The following is a 23,040-nucleotide window of genomic DNA, read 5'->3' as shown; positions in this document are numbered from 1 at the left end:
GCAGGTGATGTGTGAGGCTTCATCTAAGAGGTGAGCCATTAGGACAACTCTAATCTCTTTCTTCTCCTTTTTCTCAACGTTGGTGTCTCTTTTCTGTCTCTCCTCCACTTGCCACAGCTATCAGGGATGAACTTTGACAGAGGTAGTGATAATGTGTCAGGTACTTACAACTGAACGGGCTGGTGGGGAAAACTCTTTTCTTGTCAAGAGTTACTTTTCTTTTCCCTGTGTAGGATTAAAGAATATATGCCAGGCCACAATTCAAGTCAAGAAAGCTTCCCAGTGTCCCTCGAGAATCTTCTTGTGGTAGCCAAAGACGGAGCAAAGCTCACATGGCCTCTTAACATTCGGCAGATGAAAATAAGAACACGTGTGTTGCGTTAAGGGACTAAACAGCTCAGAGTGTGGTAGTAAGCAAGGCTGAGAAGCAAGCTGGTTGTTTCCCAGGGGGCCTGGCATTATGCCTTCCCCACAGAGTATTTTTGAAGTAGTAATCTCAGTGTAAAAGTCCTCAATAGATAAAAAATATGTATGCCACATCCACATAGCACTTAAGGGCACAGAACAGCCAACATAGTGTCCTCAAGAGGTTGCTGGACTCCAGCTCCTATCAACTGGCATGGCTAATGACCATGGGTGATGGGAATTGTAGTTACGTCAGTTGTCCCAGCTTGAAGATTAACTGTGCACATTGTAAATGTGAGGGACATTCATGACTGAGTAGAATGTTGCTTCAAATCATCTTTTAACTTAAAAGTAATGGTCGGGGTAGAGATGCGGGTGGCGCTGGGGTAAAACCACAGAGCCTAGGACTTGCTGATCAGAAGGTAAGCGGTTCAAATCCCCACGACGAGGTGAGCTCCCGTTGCTCGGTCCCTGCTCCTGCCAACCTAGCAGTTCGAAAGCACGTCAAAGTGCAAGTAGATAAATACCGTATTTTTCGCTCTATAGGATGCACTTTTTCCCCTTCAAAAATGAAGGGGAAATGTGTGTGCGTCCTATGGAGCGAAGACACCATAGCCCCGCAACCCTCTCCCAGCTGGAGAGGTGACACAGGAGCCTCTTTAGCCGCGAGCCACCTCTCCAGCTGGGAGAGCACGCGATGGGCTAAAGAAGCCCCCCGCGACCCTCTCCCGGCTGGAGAGGTGACGCGTGGCTATGGCAGGAGCCTCTTTAGCCGCGCGCCACCTCTCCAGCCGGGAGAGTGCGCGCGGGGCTAAAGAAGCCCCGCTTACCCTCTCCCAGCTGGAGAGGTGACACGCGGCTATTGCAGCAGCCTCTCTGCTGTGCGCCTTTCCGCTGCTCCCCGACCTGCTCTTTGGGGCTGGTGGTGGGCTTCCCCCCGCCAGCCCCAAAGAGCAGGTCGAAAGGAACCTGAAGCCTGGAGAGCAAGAGGGGCGGTGTGCACCAACTCCTCTCGCTCTCCAGGCTTCCAAGGTAGCTGCCTGAAGGCAACTGAACGTACCTTAAACGGCACCTTGTTTTAGAGGGGGAAAACAAGAGGGGGGGAAATTCCCCCCCCCCACGCAGCACCTCCTGCCACTTCGCTGAAGGGGCGCTGGGCAGAGAGGGGGAGAATTTTTTTTCTTGTTCTCCCCCCTCTAAAACAAGGTGTGTCCTATTGTCCGGTGCGTCCTATAGTGCGAAAAATACGGTAGGTACCGCTCCGGCGGGAAGGTAAATTGCGCTTCCGTGAGTTGCTCTGGTTCGCCAGAAGCGGCTTAGTCATGCTGGCCACATGACCCGGAAGCTGTACGCTGGCTCCCTCGGCCAATAAAGTGAGATGAGCGCCACAACCCCAGAGTCAGTCACGACTGGACCTAATGGTCAGGGGTCCCTTTACCTTTACCTAATGATCGGGGTGAATGAATGCCACAAAATAAACCTCAAATCATTTTTCACAACTGTTTGCAGATATTACACCATCATCTTTACCTGCTGATGGCTATTTTTTTCCTTTGTTACTTTTCTCCTCAAGCTGACCCAAGGCATTTTGCAGCCTGAAGTGGAGCCCAGTTTATGCCTGACCCCCCCACCCCAGGCCAGCCTTTTTGAAAGTATTGTGATGCGATTCAGAAACCACTTCCAGCATCCACCTCTTCCTTCCACCTTCACAGTGCTGCCTCGAGAAATAAAGGCCTGTGGTTTAGCTTTATAGCATCAAAACTTAGCCAATTCTGATTTGCAATATAATGTCTCCCTATGAGAGCATTGCTTCCAATCCTCACTCCAATCAGTCAAATCAGATTGGCTACTTGGCATGGTCATGAAGCCAAATCAGAGCAAGGCAGGAAGCACTGACCCTGCTTGCTTTTGACTCATAAAGACACCCAATAATCAATTGTATTTGATGTCTCAAAGCCAAATCAGAGGGATAACATGCCTTCCTGCCCTCTCTCTGGCACATAGGAAGGAGAAATGAAGCAAAATAGCATTATGAAACTCAAGTCACCCCTGCCAGGACTGCAAATAAGCGATGAAGAAGAGATAAGATGAGCAACATAGGGTTTCATTTGAAGGTTGCCACAGAAGACAGAGAGAACACCTAAGTCACGAGGTGCAACAAGAACTTTATTGTCTCCCTTAAACAAGAACAGAACAGACAGGGGACATGCCTTTCTCTATCCACATACAACTAAATCCAGTTCCACCTGGTGTCTAAACTCTATAATGGCACTACCCACAAAAAAGTTAAACGTTTGTTACAGAATACTTGACTCACCCCTAGTTCTCGCTCAATATGTCATCATGGCAAAAAAATCACGGATCACAGTTATCTCCTTTGAAGAAACATGTAGCAAAATCTGGCAGAGTTTCTCAGGAATGTTTTTGGAACAGAAGCAGCAGCACATGATGGCAATTATTAGATGATTAACAACCTTAAAGAATAGTATGCATAGATAAAGGAAGGGCATTTTTTTAATTAATAGAAGAGAGGTCTTGATGCGATGTTCCAAGTGGAGCAAAAGGACTTATGTTCACCACCCATCAGCCTACAGACTCCCCAGCCTTCTGAGAACAGTATTCCTTTCCATGTGCTCTGCACAAAGTATTTTCTGCATGTCAGAGAATCTGAAATGACTCCCAAACATGTGGGAAGAGAATGTCTGATGTGAACAGATTTTTTTTTTAAAAAAACACAACATCTTGTTAACAAGCACTTGCCGGCTTTGTTGGAATAATCTTTAGGAGACTCCCTTTAGTTAATGTGATTTTTTTAAAAAAGTATTTTATTTGGCCTTGGAATGCTCATATTATATGGTGGTGTTTTTTGTTACCCCCCCCCCCCAAATCCTCTCCAGACAAATTTCATTGTATTGTTGCTCCAGGAAATTCTGGCTCATGGAATGCTCTTAAGAGGTAAGCTTCCTTTTTCAGAACATTTGAAAAACTGCCTGGTAGAATCTATAGATAACTGAAACCCTGTTAACCCTAGGGTAATTAACAGGGGAAACAGTTAGATGTAGATAATGACCGCTCCCCACATTAAATGGGGGTGCCCTTTGCGTGGTCATGCGCAGCCCCCTGGACCTTATGTGGCACCATTAGCACAGGCTTGGCTTCGCCTTCCCCAGGTGGAATACCTGGAGGTCTCCGCCTACCTCAGCCAGTTGCCCAATCTCGCCTGGGGAGGCATTGCCAAGGTGATCAGGCCAGGTAGGGGGAGGGACCACCTGCCCACACATTAGGGGGAGGATCTTACCTGGGAATCGTCACATATGAAGTGCCAACTCCATCAAAATGCTGATGCTTCTTCTTAAAGCTGATGTAGAGGAAACGGTTGCCAAGCACTTAACCACAGATTAGTAATCAAAACAGGGGCATGGATTTGTGCCTGCTCAAATTTCCATGGTCTTTCTTAACTATGGTTTGCTGTAACCGTATTTACTTGAGTCTAATGCGCCATCAAATCTAATGCGCACCTCAATTTTCAGAACCTTGAAATAATAAAAAAAGTATTTGCTGGTGAATGTAAATGTGCCACCGAATCCAATGTGCACCTTAATTTCTGTAATGTAATTTGGCCAAAAAATGTGAGCAGAAAGAAACATATTAGGCTTTAAAATGAATCTTGAGAGGTTTAGTTTAACTGCTTAATCTCTCTTCTGATGTGTTTTATACTGTAATTGCTTTAAATTGTCACAGTTGCATCTGTGTTACGCTTTTGTTGCTTTTATGAGCTGCTGATTAAGTACTGCTCTGTGATTATATATTAGTTTATGTACCCTCACCCTGGGAGAAGAAGGCAAGGTGAGAAATACTAGAAATAATTTTTTTAAAAAATGATTTTATGGTTCATAGTCCTTGATTTTTATGTAGGTCACCTGGAGAACTTTGCTTATGGGGCAGCACAGAATACCACAAGGAAACAAACAAACAATAAATCACTGAGTCATCTGTTCTCTATTGCTCAAAAGAGCTGGGATGAAAGGTAGATCCCATTTCCCTGCGAGTCACAGTATGCCCGCGGAACAAGAATCAGATGTTACTGTTTTCACTTCGAAAACTTGTGCCTGCATTTGCAACATAACAACTGCACCCTTTTTATGTCAGGTTGTCAACTCTCTTTGCATGTTTCCCTTCGACCTGTATGAAAATGTCACCAGAGCTAAAGTGAGCTGTTTTTCACGCCCGCTACCCCATAAACAAGAGAAAGAAGGACAGTCATTAAATTTTACGAATGGAATCCATCTTTTCAGTCCACCAGAAGTAGCGTTCATAGTGGTGCAATTTGAAGCTTTTAAAGGCTACAGCACCATAAGGACTAGACTAGAGCTTGCCCTTGGTTATCATTACAGCTTTCTTTTGAACTCCAAGGGGCTGATGTTCAGCAGAAAATACCTTGCTTATTTAGGGAAATATGCACAGACATACCAACATGTCGCGGCGCAATCTTAGGTGCTTTTGGAGATGCTTTCTCAAACTCACCTTCTGTCCAATTCTGTCTGATTCACTTTTGGTTGGGAAAGAAACCGTAGCTGGATGCTCAGACTCTTCTGTAAGACAGCCGAGAGTCTAAGAGTAGAGATGAGCATCCGTGGTCATGGACAGGATTTGGGGCTTGCCCAGGGTTGTTAACCTTCTTATCACAAGATGAAGGTCTGGCAGTAATGAAGGTTTGGCAATGGATTGGATGTAGGTGAAGCCATACTTGGAGTGGATTCACTGAAATCCATATGACTTAAGTTCAGAGGAGTGGGATGCTTAGAAGATGCATAACATACCCTCCAACATTTCTCAGATGAAAACAGGGACATCTTATTCCGTGCTATTTTTCTAGAAAAAGAGATGCTGGAACTCACCATGAACGCCTCCCTTGTTCTCTTATAATGGCAATGGCACACAACTGAGAGGTGCCAGAACTGAGCTGGAAAAATGCAGTTTCTATTTTACATCAGTGTCACCCCTCCCCAGACCATTGATATACATGCACTGCCAATTCAAAGTGTTGGTGCTGACCTTTAAAGCCTTAAACGGCCTTGGCCCAGTATACCTGAAGGAGCATCTCCACCCACATCATTCAGCCCGGACACTGAGGTCCAGTGCTGAGGGCCTTATGGCAGTTCCCTCACTGAGAGAAGGGGGGTTACAGGAAACCAGGCAGAGGAATACAGGAAAGGGATGTGGCTGACTGAGCTGCCTCAATGGTTGTTACCAAGTGCAGTATGTAACAATACTGTACCGGCAAATGTCTTGGTTATATGTGGGAGACTTAGACAACATATGGTAAAACTTCCACCAGCCTACCTTGGGCATCAGAGGCTGTTTTCAATGTAGCACCTCCATGTCAACAACGTAGTCTCTATGGTTGGTGGCCATGACTGCCGAAGGGCCCCCATGTGACTGTGCGAGCTAGGTCTCCTTAGCCATTCCTGCCACCACCATCACTGTAGTCTGATGTGTTGATCCATACCAGTCGGAGGAGCTGAGGAGCACAGTGAAAGCAGCTGGTGCATCACTCCTTTCCCCAGAGGTCCCGCTGCACCACTGTGAGGGGCTGTGCTGCCCCCTCTTCCCCCTGCCCCACACTTCCCCACCCCCTTCCCCTGTTTACAGAATTTAGGACTCCACATGATATTGTGAGAAGTCATGGTGGCTTAAGGGTTTTCATGACAGTCCTGGCATCTGGAGTGCCGAGGAAAGAGCACACCTAAACAGTTTTTTGGAACAGCTTTCAATTTGTTCAGACAGTATACTTTAAGTTTACCTGCCATGCCAGTTACTCTAGTCCTGGGTGAACTACAACAGCGGGGAGATGCCTTTTTCAGACTGAGGGCTGCATTGGCCTCTGGGTAACCTTCCAGGGGCCACTTGCCAGTGGTGGGCAAGGCCCGAGACAAAAGAGGTTGGAGCAAAAAATGTAGATGCCAACTTTGTGCAGCAGGCTAGTTTTGTCACACACTCTCACAGGCCTTTTTAGATCAACAGTATCGAAGCAATGATTCTTCAACACCAACTTCATTGGACTGGTCGTGTTGTTCCGATGTCTTCCAAAGCAAGTACTCTATTCCCAACATAAGAATGGAAAGCGAAACACCAGTGGACAACAAAAAAAGTTTATAGACTCTCTCAAAGCAAATCTTTAAAAATGTTGTATAAACACCGACAACTGGGAAACACTGGCCTGCGAGTGCTCCAGTTGGAGAATAGCCTTTACCAAAGGTGTCATTGACTTTGAAGAAACACGAACTCAGGGCGAAAAGGAAAAATGATCTAAGAAGAAGGCACATTTGGCAAATCCTCACCATGATAAACTCCTGACTGGAAACCTTTGTCTCTACTGTGGAAGGATGTGTGGATCCAGAATTGGCCTCCACAGTCATTTACAGACACACCGCTAAGACTGCATTCATGGAAAACAATCTTACTCAGCCACGAAGAAGAAATCTCTATCCAGGCATACAAGCAAGTGGCATTATCAACATTCAAGGATGCATTCAAGGCAGGTAAAAACACTCAAGGAAGGTGGTGTCATGAGACAGGCTGTAGGGGTTGAGGAAAGCACCCTGTGCCAGATAGAGAGGCCTGAAGGACAAGATTTGATCCTGGTTCTAAGGTTCCCCATAATTGACCTAGAATACCAGTGAAGCCACAGTGGTTGCTCCTGGATGCTGTTACTGGAAAATTGCATTTTCTCATATTTATATATATATATGAAGGCTAGGCTTTATTAATTATATGAACAATGCAGCCTATCGTGAAGGCACCTGCTTAGAGCAAAGAAATAGTTTTGTAGCTCTAAAATCTCTCCCCCCCCACACACATTGTTGCCAAAAAGGTAAGGATTAACAATGAATGACGAGAACTATTTTATATTAAAAAAGTAAATACAAACAGCAATTTATTTGGCAGAAAGAGCCACTTCCCATTTCTGGAGCATGTTAAACTGAAGATTATTGACCTCTGCAGCTGCTCTGGGCGCCAATGTAATATTTTATATAGCCCCATCAAACCTTTTTTTTTTAATAGGTAAAAATGTTGATTGCTCACAGCTAAATACCAGGAGCTTGTGAACATGCCAACTGGAAAGCATTAGCTTTCCTCAACGGTCCCAACTGCACAGCCAGCATGTGGTTTTCTTCACCAGTCAGCGGACCCTGTGGCAAAGGACAAGCAGTCAGCAGGGTTTCTGTCAGCATCTGCTGAAACAAGATGGCGGGGAACTAGGTTCTCCCTAGAGGTGTGGTCCTTCAGATTTCCAGAGCAGTTGTTTCAGCTCAGTTGCTTAGGAACACTAGAAGACAACAATAACAAAGAGTATTGTGGCATCTTCAAGACAAAGGTTGAGATCCAACATTATGTCAGGATATGTTAGGCTCCACCCAATTTGCTCCGGAGAGACCCAACTAGACAGAGCAGATCTTGGTGTGTGTGCATGTGCAGGGTGCTGCAGTGGGGAGCAGAGGAAATGGAAGACCTGTCTGTAGGAGTAGGAAGGTCTGTTACACAAAAAGGACACCCCAATTGTATTTCACACTAACACATGTAGAATGGCATACACTTTCAGGGATGAGACCAGGGTTTCCCAAACTTGGTTCTCCAGCTGTTTTTGGACTACAATTCCCATCATCCCTGACCACTGGTCCTGCTAGCTGGAGATGATGGGAGTTGTAGTCCAACAACAGCTGGAGACCCAGCTTTGGGAAAACCTGGAGTAGACTCTGATTAAGGACTTGCCAATGGGCACATCTGCAGACAATGAACATGTTCTGGTACAATACATATGCTATGGAACTGTCTCCCAGCTGAGATTTGACAGGCATCCTCCTTTTGACATTCAAGTGACCCTTGGACTTTTTTGCGCTGGCAGCCCATGTAGCTGTGCAATTTATTTATTTTTTCAACAGATATTCAGGAATATTCTTTTAAAAAAAGTTACTTTGAATATTTTTATTAGGAATTTCAACATAACAATTTATCAAACACATCATCCTCACCCCCCCATTTTTTCCCTCCCCAAAAAAGACCCCCCCGACTACCCTCACCTCCTTTCTCTGGTTTTTCAGCACATGTTATTCTCTGCATATTATAAAATTGTAAAGATCCTTAATTTATCTATCTATATATTACCAATAAGAAGTTTGTGAATGTTTATTCAAAAGTAGCTGTGCAATTTTTGATTAGCCAGTCACCTTGATGATTATCAGTAGTTTAAAATTTAATTAATCTATTTAAATGATAATTTATATTTTATGATACGACAGCATAGACACGCTTCTATTAAAAATAAATTGATGTATTGATGTCAGGTGATTGACAGATGGGAAGCCCAACCCACCTGTCCAAGTTGGCTCATGGGATGGTGAGGGAGGTAAGGATCGTATCTTCCCAGAGAATCCAGTTCCCCACCTCTGAGTTAGCAATTGCACTAGGAGAGCAGTTTTTCTTGTAACACAGGAAAAGGACCAAAGAAACACATTTATTTCATTCAATTGGCTCTAATTCTTAATGCTAAAAGGCAACGTTTTGTATGAAGAACCAAGCATTCCCACACTATCATTTGCATTAAGCCATATTGCTAAGAGTTGAAGCTGCAAATGGAATCACATGGCCTTCGGGTTCTTTGCCACAATTGCTGTGCTGTGATTTAATCTCTTTGGTTGAATTTAGGGTGAATTTAATTCTGGTTATTATTGTTGTCACTTGGAGTACCGTTGCACGCTTAATAGCTTTCGCAGTGTCCTGAGTAATGGATACCACTGGTAGACAACAACAAAGAAATTTGCATGCCTTGTGGTCAGAATGTTGGAATACTCCAAACCTTGAAATAATATTCATCTGAATATCAGCTGAAACCATACGCTTTAACTCTTGTAACTTGTAAAGGTTTAAGTTGTGTATTCTAAGGAAGGGTGGAAAAAAATGTACAGTTCACGTTTTAATGTGAACCTATTCAGTTCATACTTCCCAAACCAATATGCAAGCTAAAACAGCTCTCCTTTGAAATTCACGCTGACCTGAATTTTACAGCATCATTCTTCACAAAGAAAGTGAACAAAAATGCGGAGGATAAACGTGTATATTTGTGAAAATGCAGCACAAAACTGCATTCCATTAGGGGGAAATTGCTCGGGGGGAGAGTGTTTATTATCGGCAATATTTAATTCTAATAGGACAAACAGGGCTTAAAATATATATATTAATTTTTAAGAATAGGAAAAATGGGGCTTTGCATAGGATGTTGGGTGTTTTGGAGTGGTGGTGAAGGTTTCAGAGAAGGTCTGTGAGAGGAAAAGTTTGAAGCATGAAGGGTATGTCACAAATTGTCCTTCAGCTGTTTTGGCCTCGGAGTACTTTATGCATACCAGCTCCCATTAGAAAATCGTCTCCTTTCCTCATATTCCCATCTCTCTCTCTCTCTCTCTCTCTCTCTCTCTCTCTCTCTCTCTCTCTCACGTTGTGGAAGAGCCTGGGAAAATGTAATGACTTCTGACCGGGTTCACCTCAAGAGCCTGCTGTGTTGAAGGAAGCATATTCAGCAATCGCGGCAGGGGACGCCTTTATAAATATCTGGAAGAAAGCAGAGTAGGTCCGCTTATTGATTAAATCTGCCGATACCAAGGACAGTGGGGGGTAAAGGGTGGGAAGGAGTGTTACTCAGAGAGATTAATCTTCAAATTAAATACATGACCTTGTGGTATTCGTTGCCCTTTCGAGAATAGGCCGTTGTGTATCCTTAGCAGTTTATTTGCCTACGAAAGCTGGGTTCAGAGGCAGCATCTGGTTTTCAGAGGTTTCCCATTGTTTTTATTCAGTTCTCCAGCTGGGATGGTTAAGGCACTTCAAAGTCAGGCTTGGATTAGAATTCAGAACTTTTTCAGCTAGCCAAGGTTTTGATGGTCACACTGCACAACTTCCTTGATGCCGTTTCGCCAGATCTTCCTTATGGAATATTTTGGGTTTTGGCAACAGATTTTGACTTTAGAGCAGCTATACAGCAGAAGGACCACACACATGTTGAAGCAATCGTGTCATGTCCATCTCATCTTGAAATTCTTGTACTTTCCTACTTGATTGTCTATCAGTGCAAACAGGTTGTAGCATAAGCCAATGAACATCACCAGGTACTTGGTGGAGTAAGATAGCCCAGTGAATGCAGTCATTTTAGACTGTTCATGAAGCATGACCCAAGGATACAGTAGGGAACAATAATTACTCACCTGTCTTCCCTCTTGATCCTGTTCTCTGAAGGAGTGAAGTGTTCCAATGATGCCTTTGTAGTTGCTGTTTTCTTTTATTTATGCTTTTCAGATTTATACATTTCACTAATTTTACAATCTTTATCATTTCAAAACTTCCTTCCCCCTCTTTCGGTGGTTCCTTAAATGTATTTTTAATATCTTCTGCATATCCAAATCAACTTAATTTGCTCATTTATTCATCCACTTTAAATATATACTGTTATGAAACTGCAGGTTATTACAGTAATCCTGCCAATGTTCTTATCTGTTTACAATATATCTGTAAATATTCAGTAAACCATTTCCATTCTTTGTTGTCTTGATTTCTTATTTATCTGGAAAGTTTCATCATTTCTGCATATTCCATAAGTTTTTGTATCCATTCTTCCTTTGCTGAGACTTCTTCTTCTTTCCATTCTGGAGCAAGCAACATTCTTGCTGCTGTAGTTGCATACATGAATAAATTTCTATACAGTTTGGGTACTTCTGTCCCTATAATTCCCAAATAATGTTCCTATAATGTCATGTGTTATTATTCATCATTCATATTATTATCAGCACCAGAATGAGATCATAAATGCCAATCTCTCTCCTTCAGGTGGACAACATCAGCACGAGGACATAATGACCAGTCTCTCTCCTTCATTGGCCACTATCAACATGAGGTCACAATGGCCAGTCTCTCTCTCTCTCTCTCTCTCTCTCTCTCTCTCTCCTTCAGGGAGGCAGCATCCTCGTGAGGTCACAATGGCCAGGTGAGGGTCAGAAAAAACCAGATCACAGCAGGTTGTGTGTGCAGATGGTAGGTGCAAGTGTGGCCTGGCACCCCAAATTCAATGGTGAGCCTTCAAAGTGCAGTAACCGTCACAGGTTGAGGGCAGAGTACAGAGAAGAGATGGACTAGGCAGCAGCTGATGGGCAAAGCAGCAGTAGAACAGCCAAGAGGAGACTACGGAAGAAGAGAGGAAGGATAGGAGGAAGCACCCAGCACATGGCGAGGAAGAGAGAAGGTAATTAGGACAGGAGTAGCAATGCTCACCTGATTTCTTATTCTTCTGGTAAGTTTCGCCATTTCTGCATATTCCATAAGTTTTTGTATCCATTATTCCTTTGCTGGGACTTCTGCTTCTTTCCATTTTGAGGAAAGTAACATTATTGCTGCTGTAGTAGCATACATGAATAAGTTTCTATACAGTTTAGGTATTTCTGTCCCTATAATTCCCAAAAAGAAAGCTTCTGGTTTTGTATACAAAAGTTATTTTAAACATCCTTTTCAATTCATTATATATCATTTATCATTAAATATCATTTCCAATAGCTTTAACAATGGCATTACCGGGAACTGGTTCAACGGTGCCATTGTTAAAGCCAGTGTTTGTTTTTTTCTGGGGGGATGCAGGGGTATCCCAATTTGAAGTATAAAATGGTGATTTTCTTGAGTCAAAATGAGAGCACCCCAAAACATTTCTTTAGGAGAAAAAAACGCTGGAAAAAGTGTGTGCAATTCGGTGGCATCTCCAAATGAAAGGCTTGTCAGAGATTCTGGAGAGCCTCTGCCCATCAGAGAAGGTGACAGTGGATTCTCATCAGGCGTAGGGAAGCTGTGACCCTCCATTGCCCATGCTACCTGGGACTGATATGATATGGAGTCCGCAGAGTCCCACATCCCTGGACTAGTTGGGAAAGTGTTCTAGCACATTGTAATATGTGTTTATGTGTTCAGGGATGACCTGTGAACCCATAAGAGAAGGAACAGACTGTGTACAAATAGCACCATCCTACAGAGCCACTGTGGGGTGGGTTGGCGCTGTGGGTTAAACCACAGAGCCTAGGACTTGCCGATCAGAAGGTCGGCGGTTCGAATCCCCGCGACGGGGTGAGCTCCTGTTGCTTGGTCCCTGCTCCTAGCAGTTCGAAAGCACGTCAAAATGCAAGTAGATAAATAGGTACCGCTGCGGCGGGAAGGTAAACGGCGTTTCTGTGCGCTGCTCTGGTTCGCCAGAAGCGGCTCAGTCATGCTGGCCACATGACCTAGAAGCTGTACGCTGGCTCCCTCGGCCAATAAAGTGAGATGAGTGCCGCAACCCCAGAGTTGTCCGCGACTAGACCTAATAATCAGGGTTCCCTTTACCTTTACCTTTACAGAGCCATCACTGGATGCAGCCCTGTAGCTTGATGACACTACATGTATAATGAGAATACAAGGTCAAATTTGTTGGAACAAGGGAACTACTCGAATGCATCTCCAGCTCATTAAGGTTTTTGCAAATAGCAATCATGGATGTGTATGGATCTGGATCGAGACCCCAGGATGGTGCTGTCATTGAAGGCTTAGCAGGCACACCAGACAGGAAGCTAGGAAAAAACTTCAGTCTCTCTTAAGCAAAAGCAGAAGAGGAACCTTATGACTTCATCCATGAACCACTAAGTCCAGTGCCACCTAGGGACTAGACCATATTATTGCACAGTCCACCCAGGAGGAAAGGTTAACCCTTTTCTTCCTGTGCCATTTTCCTGATGAAATCACCTGCCTCCAAGATGCTGTTTGTTCTGGCTGGAAATTATGTGACCAAGTCATGCTAGCAAGTAATATTTTACTTGCCATTCATGCTGCAACTGGAACGATATTGTTTGCTACACAGGAAGAGCTGCACCCATTTAGGACTCATGGTTATTCAGTTTAATTTTGACAATGTTGCTTTTTTACTGCCTAATCAAGTGATCAGCACAGTTGATCAGCTGGAAATTTTAATCAGTTGGCATTCCCCAGGTTTCATGTGTCAACAAGAACATTATTAATTTCCCATTTCTTCTCCCTCAGACTTGTAAAAGGAACCACCCACAGCTTGAAAACAATGCACCCAGTGGCTTTCTTTCATTGCAGTCTTGAAAAAATAGATCAGGAGAGCAGGGGAGCAGAGTGTCTCAAAAAAGAAATGCATATGGTTGATAAGGTCTTTGATAAACAGCATTTTGTGAGGAATAAAGAGGAAATAAAGAGATTGGAATTTTCCCCTCCATAGTGCCACAGTTATTATTATTACTATTATTCATTGAATTTATATACCACCCTATAGGTAAAGGTAAAGGGACCCATGACTGTTAAGTCCAGTCGTGACCGACTCTGGGGTTATGGCGCTCATCTCGCTTTATTGGCCGAGGGAGCCGGTGTACAGCTTCTGGGTCATGTGGCCAGGATGACTAAGCCGCTTCTGGCGAACCAGAGCAGCACACGGAAATGCCATTTACCTTCCCGCCAGAGCGGTACCTATTTATCTACTTGCACTTTGATGTGCTTTCGAACTGCTAGGTGGGCAGGAGCTGGGACCAAGCAATGGGAGCTCACCCCATCGCGGGGATTCGAACCGCCGACCTTCTGATCAGCAAGTCCTAGGCTCTGTGGTTTAACCCACAGCGCCACCCACATCCCCATACCACCCTATATCCAGAGATTAAATATATTGCAAAGGAAGTAAGGTGATGTAGAGACACACATGCCCAATGTTGAAGAAAACCCGACTTATGCTTAACACACTAGGCTAATTGTTCGAGAACAGCTTATCCGTTTGGAAATGTGACCCCATCAATATTGTCAAGGTCATTGGAACTGGTGTCGATTTGCTAAACAGAGGATTGGCTGGTAAAATGAAATATGTTTTGCAAGAAGCTCTGTTCCCATCACTTTAAGAACTGAAGCTAGAAACTGAGTATGTTGGAATAGAGAATGCTAACAATACTATGTACCAATGTTGTACCTTGTAGAGGACGTGTAATTGTAAGCTACTTTGGGATCCCATGTGGACTGAAAAAAAGGTTATATTCATAATAAATAAATAAAATAACGCAAAGATGAAACAAATACAAAAATGTATTTGTATTTGTTAATGTAACAGAAATGTAAATGAGATATAGCATGGCCTCAGCCCCGCAAGCTCCGGGAGCGATGGCGAGGTTGCACAACCTCGCCTTCGCTCCCGGACCACCAGCCCCAAGGCTAAAAACGAAGCCAGGACAGCTAGCGGGATCCATCCCGCTCGCTGTCATGGCTTCTTTGCTCTTTGGGGCTCGGGGGGGGGGGATATATTTTTTCTTTATTTCCCCCCCCAAAAAGTGTGCCCTATAGGGCGAAAAATACGGTATCTGACTTTTAGAAGACACCTGAAGGCAGCCCTGTTTAGGAAAGTTTTTAATGTTTGATGTTTTATCGTGTTTTTAATATTCGTGTTTTTAAAGAGGAGGGGCAGGGGTTGGCCACAACCTCCCCTCCCAAGAACCCAGCCGCGTGGCTCCTTAAATGCGCTAAGCCACCCCCCCGACCAACTGGATTGGTTGGCCAGGGGCTGTGATGCGGCCGGGACTCCCTAATGGCACGGGGGCTTGGCCACGCCCCCGCTGCGTGCAGGGAGACCATGTGGCCTGCCCGCAACACTGCCCCACAAGGAAGTGGAGTGGCCTTGTGACCTGCCCAAAGTGGAAGGGGAAACCCAGCCATATGGGTGGGGTATAAATAATAAATTATTATTATTATTATTATTATTATTATTATTATTATTATTATTATCCGCTCATTTCCCTCCCTGCACATGCCCTATGTGAATAAAGTACTAAGTGGCGATTGCAATCTTGGTGTAGATCCACGTACAATACCATTGGGCAAGTGTGTGGATACACCTCCAACCCCAGTGCCAGGAGCGCCTACATCTGTTTTCAAATGGTGACGCTGTGGGGCGACACAGGACTCAGCTACATAGCTGCAAATAAAACCTTTTAAGTGTGTTGTAAAGTGCAGTATACCCATGTGACACTAGATGGTGACAGTGAGCTATGGCAAATTCAATATATTTTTCAAAACGTGTTTTGTTTTTTTAAAAAAGAATTTTCACAGCATTTTTTATATGCGTGTAGATTCCAACACAGAATCAAACTGCAATGAGCTTGTATATCTGAAATGGAATGAGTTTCTCGAGAAGCACGTTTCAGGGACAAAAAATATATATGCGGTAGATCTAGATTGTAAGTTGAGTATGATGAAAAAGAAGTACTCGGCTCCACTGATTCTAGAACAAAGTGTCATGTGTGTGCAGCCCGAATTTACCTTTTTCCTTCTCTTTTTTTTTCTGGAGGACAAACTGCTTTAGTTCTGCTTTGGCTTCTTTGAAATCAATGTCACCATTTATAAAATGGTTTTATAATTTATAAAATACTTGATTGCATTTATATTTACTCGCAATCTCATTTATAGTTCAGAAGCCCCAAAATACTGTCTGTGGTTTAAGGCAGGATTCAGGACTGGGTAGCCTTCATTCGTAGAATGTTTAGGAAATGTAAGGGTTGAATTAAATAGATAGAGATGGATGGATGGATGGATGGACGGATGGACGGACGGAAGGACAGACAGATAGACAGATAGGCAATGAATCCAGTTGGTGATCTTGAACACAGGAAAGAGCTTTTGAACCAGTGGACGTCTCCACTAATAGAAAAAGAGGGAATGCAATTCACTCCCACCCCTGTAGTTCTTCACATCACCTTCAACCGTTTTGGAGTTTCCTCCAGTTTTCTAAGGCTGATAGGTGGGGATCGGTGGCTGTGTGAGAAAATGATAATCAGAAATGCCCTATATTCTTTTTCTCTATTAGCAGAGGCATCTGCAGGATCAAAAGCCCTTCTGTAAGCACAAGGACACCTATCAGATCTCGATCTGTATATGTATGTGTATACGCATATTTTCTTTCTCATAGGCTAGTTTTGCAGATTCCAGACCTTAATAGGTCTCTTGACTGCACATCAAAACTCCATTATCACAAAGAACTGTTGCTAAATTCCTTTAAGACACTTACACTCATAGAGAAGTTTCCCCAGCCTTCCTTATCGGAAAAGAGTCTTGGCTTGAAATCAAGCAGGCCTTTTGGGTTTAAAATCTGACAGGCTTCAAAGTCTCCGTTACGAGCACAAAAACTCAACCAATCCCATAGTGGAGTAGTGATTTTCCTGCCGCCCAGACTAGAGTATATCATGCTGTATGGATTAAGCAGCTTAGAGACTGGCAGCCATAAAGCATTCTCTGCAGGCTCTGATGTGGCTTTGGAAAAAAAAAGTTTGGCAGGCACTTATGCCACATTTGCCTAACAACTAAAGCAAATTACTGGTAACATGAGAAACTTGCAAAGATCTTGCTGCCATTAAGAAGTTGCTTTTGAGACAACGGTATCGGCCCACCGATAAGGTATCATAAAAAAACCTACCATCTCCACCCTTTACCATCACCAGCTGCAGTTTAGTCAGAGACAGGGGAATGCCAGAAGGCAAAGATTCGTAAAAGCGAAAGGTAGATTGCAAAGAGGACTAGGCCATTTCAATCTGGAGTTGGAAGAAAGGCAAGCGGAAGAGAAATCATGCAGAAAGGTCACTTGGCCTTGAGACGGTAAGGGTCACCCAGCGCAACAGCACAGAAAGACCAGAGGTGGGAAATGAAAACTACTGGCTCTCTCATGATACAAAGAAAGGACTTTAACAGGGTGGCATCTTTTGATGTAAAGAATATTTTAAAGAAGAGCCTGCTTTTATTTAAGACAGACGCACACACTTCATTTTTGACCCCCAAGGTGGTTTGTTTGTTTGTTTTGCAGGAGATTTAACTGAGTCCCTGTGCAAGGACTTCTGCTTCTGCAATGGGGCTTTCCCACCTCTCCTACCCCTGGGTGCCCTTACAAAGTTGGCTCAGGATATGTATGTGTGTCTGGAGACCCCTCAAAACATTGGATTGGGGAGGAGAGGGGGGAATCGTTCCATCTGGCAAGCCGAAATGCTTGTGCTGACAGTCAGCAGCGCACAATATTGAATTCCTCCCATAGGGTGGCATCCAATTAAAAACTTCTGTTTTCACAAGGATTTCCATTTGCGCGACAGAAATCCCCCTCCTTCTCCTTTCCCCGTGCCATGTCCAAATCTGCTCCGGAGAGCTGGAAGGACTCCCAGAACAGATTTTTTTGGGGGGTGGGGGGAAGGAGTGGGCACATGGGGAGGGGAGAAAGTTGCATTGCGCAGTCAGAAGTCCTTGCACTAACGGAGCTACTTCATTTGATGCTTTTATTTATTTATTTTGTAACAACGTTTGTAACCTGCCAACTCATATGGGGGGGGGGGAATCATGGCGGTGTACAATAAAGTCAATTAAACTTCTTGAAATGTCATAAGATGTTTGCCCATTAATTCAACAGGGCATTCTCTGATAATTGCGTGAACAGGCAGAGTCCCCCAGATCCCGGGCGCCACCCCCCCCCGTCATGTGGAATAACGACTCAAGACAACGTGCTATGGGATTAAATTGGCCACAACTTTATTATATTTCAGATGTGGGTAGACCTTGGCTTAGGCATTGGGCGTTATCCCTCCCCAGCCCCCAGCCGGGGACATAGCGAACATCAGGGTTATCCAGTGTGTGTGTGGGGGGGATGGGCCGGCTCTGGAGAACATATGTTCAAGCAGAGATAGCCGCCCTCGTTATGCCACCGTCGCAGGGGAGAGCAATGACGACCTCTAGTCGTAAGGTGAAAGCCTCTCCTCAAAAACCCCTTTAACGGGGAACCCTGGTATCGCAGCAACAAAGAGGAAGGGGGCGTGGGTCACCGCTGCATGCCCCCCCCCATTCAGGGAAGATAGACTAAAGGATTCCACACGACGGAGTGAGCTCCTGTTGCTCTGTCAAAACTAGTAGTTTGAAAGCATGCCAGTGCAAGTAGCTAAATAGGTACCACTGTGGTGGGAAGGTAAACGGTGTTTCCGTGCACTCTGGTTTCTGTCATGGTGTTCCATTGTGCCAGAAGCGGTTTAGTCTTGTTGGCCACATGACCCAGAAAGCTGTCTGTGGACAAACGCCGGCTCCCTCAGCCTGAAAGTGAGATAAGCGCTACAACCCCATAGTCACCTTTGACTAGACTTAACTGTCCAGGAGTCCTTTACCTTTTACCTTTTTAAATGCTTAATGCCCTTCACTTTGTCAGTGCATCCTCCTCATTCTCAGACAAATCAGTTGGCATTTTCCCTTTGCTTTCTAATTTTTCTCCCCAACTACAGGACATGGATACTTTATACCTAAAGCAGCCACGTCCAAAGTCCGTTTTGGAGGCCAGTTCAACCCTAAAAATAGTTCAACAACTCTTTGAGGTAAAACCATAAAAAAAGCTCACAAATTCAATCCTAAAAAAAAAAAAAGGTTAACAACTTTGGTCGGCCCTCATGACCTTTCACTTCATCAAATCTGGCCCTCTTTGACACTACTGACCTAAAGCATTTACCTTAGTGCTTTCCAGTAGTGAACAGCACTGTGGGGCTGTGTCTTTTAATTGACCTCCTGACAAGGGCGTCACTGCTGTTTACCAGGAGGAAGATGGGAATAGCAATGCAGCAGAGAGGTTAGTGCGGTGCCACCACACTGGTGGAGCCAACATGGCAGTGTTTGCACTGCACTGACCTTCCTGGTGCCTTGCCCATCGTGCTCTCCTTCCCAATAAGCAGCAACAACTCAGTTGACAGGAGATCAGACAAGTGCTTCCAATCTATCCTGCCGTCCGCGGCTGGTACTGTGTACCCCAACCATCTCCCCCATGGCTCACAGAGATAATACTCAGTCCTGCTAATTAAGATCCTTTAACCTTCTGCATGCAAAGCATGAAGCTATGGTCCCTGTAATTGCACCCTTTTGCATTTATTATTCTTGTCTTGTATTCTAATTTTAAAGTCTTGGTATGTTTTGTAAGCTGCTCCCACCCCACCCCAAATTTTGTGTTTTGGGTGTTTGTTGTAAGCCACTTTGGACACTGTGGGAAAGTGGCATACAAATTGATTAAGCTAATCATGAACATTAATTGCCTCCACACTAATAATGTCTCCCTTTGCCCCTAATAATGCTCTTCAAATGGAAGTGATTTCCTGTGGGGAAGAAATACAGCCGTGTGTGTACATTTGCCCTCAGTCTCGCCCCTCATATTTATTTATTTATGTTTTCATTTAAAAAAATACTTTGTGGTTTTCTTTCAATATTTCCCAATTAAGTTGCCTAAGGTAGGGGGAGAATGGCAAGATCCTCTCAGTATATTTTTTCTATAATTCTTTACAAGGTCCTCTGTGACTTTGGTTAATTGTCACATTGCATAGCCCTTTTATTTTTGTTCTTTAAAAAAGTGAAAGAGAACCTCATTTACCTTAGGTATAGGAATTTTAATGTAGGAAGTGAGATGGTTTATTCATTCAAAAAATATTTTATGGGAACTTGTTCCAAGCTGAAGGAACTCGTGTAAAAACTCGCTCCCTGGGGAACCACTTTCTTGCAGTCTCACATCTGAAACAAAGGAGGAATTTTCTTTGGGTAAACTCAAAGCAGAAAGCTCAGGGTCACAAACTAGGATTTCCCTCGCCTGCAGGACAGCTTGTATACCAAAAGGCCCTCCATTTCCAGCAGATGTACAGAGACTCTGTTATATAACCCACACATTTGTTGTCCTGTCAGGCCAGGATGTGGAGTCAACCTCAGTGAAATTAAGGATAGCAAAAGGTCCTCCTCAGATCACAAGACTTTAATGAATTCAGAATGGATATTAAAGACAGCTCTGGAAGGTGGTCTAGTCACTCATTATTCTCCTGTGGGAAGGCTTTAGCGGTTAAACCAGATTAGCTAAACGCTGTCATTTCATAACTCACTTGTGATTAAGAGCAACCAGTCTGGTTTTGTGCTCCCCTTCTTCAAAGAGAAGCACACGAAGCAGGAATGAAGGGGTGGGTGAGTATTTATTTACTAGATTTACACTCCTCTGCCAATGTGCTCAAATCAAGTTTACAAAGATAAAGCCTTACAACAACATGGCTGATGTTAAAGTAAAAAAAAAAAAAAAAGGAATAATGAGGGAAGGGGGCAAATTTATGCAGGGTTACATGGAGCAAATCCCAGGGAGCCCAGTGAGACTTATTTCTGAGAAATAGGCACAGGATCAGGCAGTCATGTTCCAGTTCTTAGGCTGTATACACACTCTAGGCTTAAAGCACACCCAAAGCACGTTTAGCGCTGTGGTCTAAACCACTGAGCCTCTTAGGCTTCCCGATCAGAAGGTCAGCGGTTCGAATCCCCACAGTGGAGTGAGCTCCTGTTGCTCTGTCCCAGCTCCTGCCAACCTAGCAGTTGGAAAGCACACCAGTGCAAGTAGATAAATAGGTACTGCTGTGGCGGGAAGGTAAATGGCATTTCCATGTGCTCTGGTTTCTGTCACGGTGTTCCGTTCACTAGAAGCAGTTCAGTCATGCTGGCCACATGACCCAGAAAGCTGTCTGTGGACAAACGCTGACTCCATCAGCCTGAAAGCAAGATGAGTGCCTCAACTCCATAGTCACCTTTGACTGGACTTAATCGTCCAGGGGTCCTTGAACATTTTTTTTTTTTACCTTCCTTCAAGAGTGTGGTGCTTGGCCCCAGCTAGGGCAGTGGAAGGGGCCCTTATCGCCACACCTGTCCATCTCTGATACAGCCAGGTGGTATGGCCATAGATAGGAGGCGGGGATCTTATCTAAGCTCAAGGGCCACATTCCTTCATGGGCAGCTTTCCAGGGACTTCCAATGGCCTGGCTCAACAGAGGGCAGCTTAAAGTTCTCCAAACTGCGGTACAGCTTCAGTTTTTCATTCAGTGGCTTCCTGGTAGCTCCAGTTGCAGAGGATCTCCGGTGGGACTTCTACCTGAGACCTGGCTGCCAGTTGCAGTAGACCAGGGTCAGTGATGATGAAGTCAAACAACAACTGGAGGGTATCAGGTTCCCCAACCCCAGAGCTGAAAATGTTGAGCTATGCAGACCAACGTTCTGACTCATGTTTATGTTGTTATTTTACATGTTCTCTTAACACCTTGTGTTTGATGGCCAGTTAAGTAGGAAATGTACTGCTAAATTAGGATTTGAACCAAGTCTGTGTCTAATCCACTTACCAGTTTTTAGCTTCTCTACCTTAATCATTTTACCCCTGAGGCTCCTGGTCTGCTGGCTGGCATCACCAACTGCCTTTGTTCTTTCCATTTCAATAACACTTCTAACCCCAAAATATGTGGAGGAGTAGAAAAATGTCCCTGCGGGTTTCCTATGGCTGTCACCCCTCTTCATCAGACAAATGAAAAGATGTTTCAGCTTTTATTGCACGTTTTTTTCTTGATGTCTGCAATTGAAAAATTATTGAGACAGGGCACAGATGTTCGGAAGGTTGGCATTTTATTCACATGAGTGTTAGAGTGGCACAGTCTGACTCACACATCTAAGACGCTACCTCACTGGGATCCTGATCCTGATCTCATTGTATTCAACAGGCCAAGAATTGATGAGTCAGAAATAAGGAACAAAGAACCTTTGAAGAAACATGGTTCCAAGAATTCCTGGCAGTCTCAACCCTAGTTGTAAAGATTACAGTGAAGACCATCTAGACAAAGTTACAATGATATTTGTGTGTGGGAAAAGACTGGAGAAGAAAAAGTCTAGCATATAGGGGGGAGGGCAGAAAACCCTCTGAAGTAGATATTGGAAAATGTGGAAAATACAGCTGATGATGCGCAAATTCATATGGATCTGAAAAAATAAACACTGACTTTTCAACAAAAATCCGCTCTGCCTCAACCTCACCTTTTCTTTAAACTGCTATTGCTGATAGACCAGCCTTAGGGTAAGGTTGAGTTCACGCAATCAGTTCTAATGACAGCAAGCACTTGGTGGGTTTCTCCCAACTTGCCTGCCACTGTGAGGTTATTGTCACAACTGATAGGAGAGGTGATCCTTGACAGCTAATCTGTACTTGCTTAAACCATCTTATAGCTATTCTTCTGCTTTACCTCTATTTCTCTTGCAAGGGTGTGAACCGATATGGGTTTGATATTTGGATGCTAAGGGACCTTACTATGCATCGATCTGGTATTGCACAACCTCCAGGAATGGTGGAAAAGGGAAGAAGTACAGCTTTGGGCCTCTGCCCAGCTGGAATCTTTCAACATGGTCACCCAGTGAGACCCTGGATAGTTGACTTGCACCATGCCAGGACTCAACTCTGGGGGATTCCCATGGAAGGAGTTTGGGCACGTCCCAATCATGACAGAGTGTCATTCCAACAGCAAGGGCTGAGTGGAATGAGGAACTGGATCCTTGCCCTACTGCCATGGCAACCCAACTTTCTGCTGTAGTTAATCAAGTTTTGGCTTGGTTTTACCCAACACCTGTGTCCTATCTCAGTTACTTCACCGCTCTTGCAGGGCCTCAGATTGTGCCTGCCTGGGCAACCTGGCTACCCCTCTGGAAATTGTAATATTTAGTTTATTTACAAATACACAGGTTGAACAT

At 44.2% G+C, this 23,040-nt stretch overlaps 1 long non-coding RNA gene across 1 annotated transcript; it reads left to right on the top strand.

Moving 5' to 3' along the window:
* The first annotated feature begins 11,404 nt into the window (after positions 1–11,404).
* LOC128410016 (uncharacterized) lies at positions 11,405–22,913 on the top strand. Its single transcript, XR_008329369.1, has 2 exons — positions 11,405–11,521; positions 22,023–22,913. It is a non-coding gene; the product is annotated as an uncharacterized LOC128410016 (long non-coding RNA).
* Positions 22,914–23,040: the final 127 nt, after the last annotated feature.

The sequence above is a fragment of the Podarcis raffonei genome, chromosome 3 (assembly GCF_027172205.1).
Source record: "Podarcis raffonei isolate rPodRaf1 chromosome 3, rPodRaf1.pri, whole genome shotgun sequence".
Lineage (NCBI taxonomy): Eukaryota > Metazoa > Chordata > Lepidosauria > Squamata > Lacertidae > Podarcis > Podarcis raffonei.
Note: the sequence above shows the minus strand (reverse complement) of the source record. Positions and strands in the feature narration are given on the sequence as shown.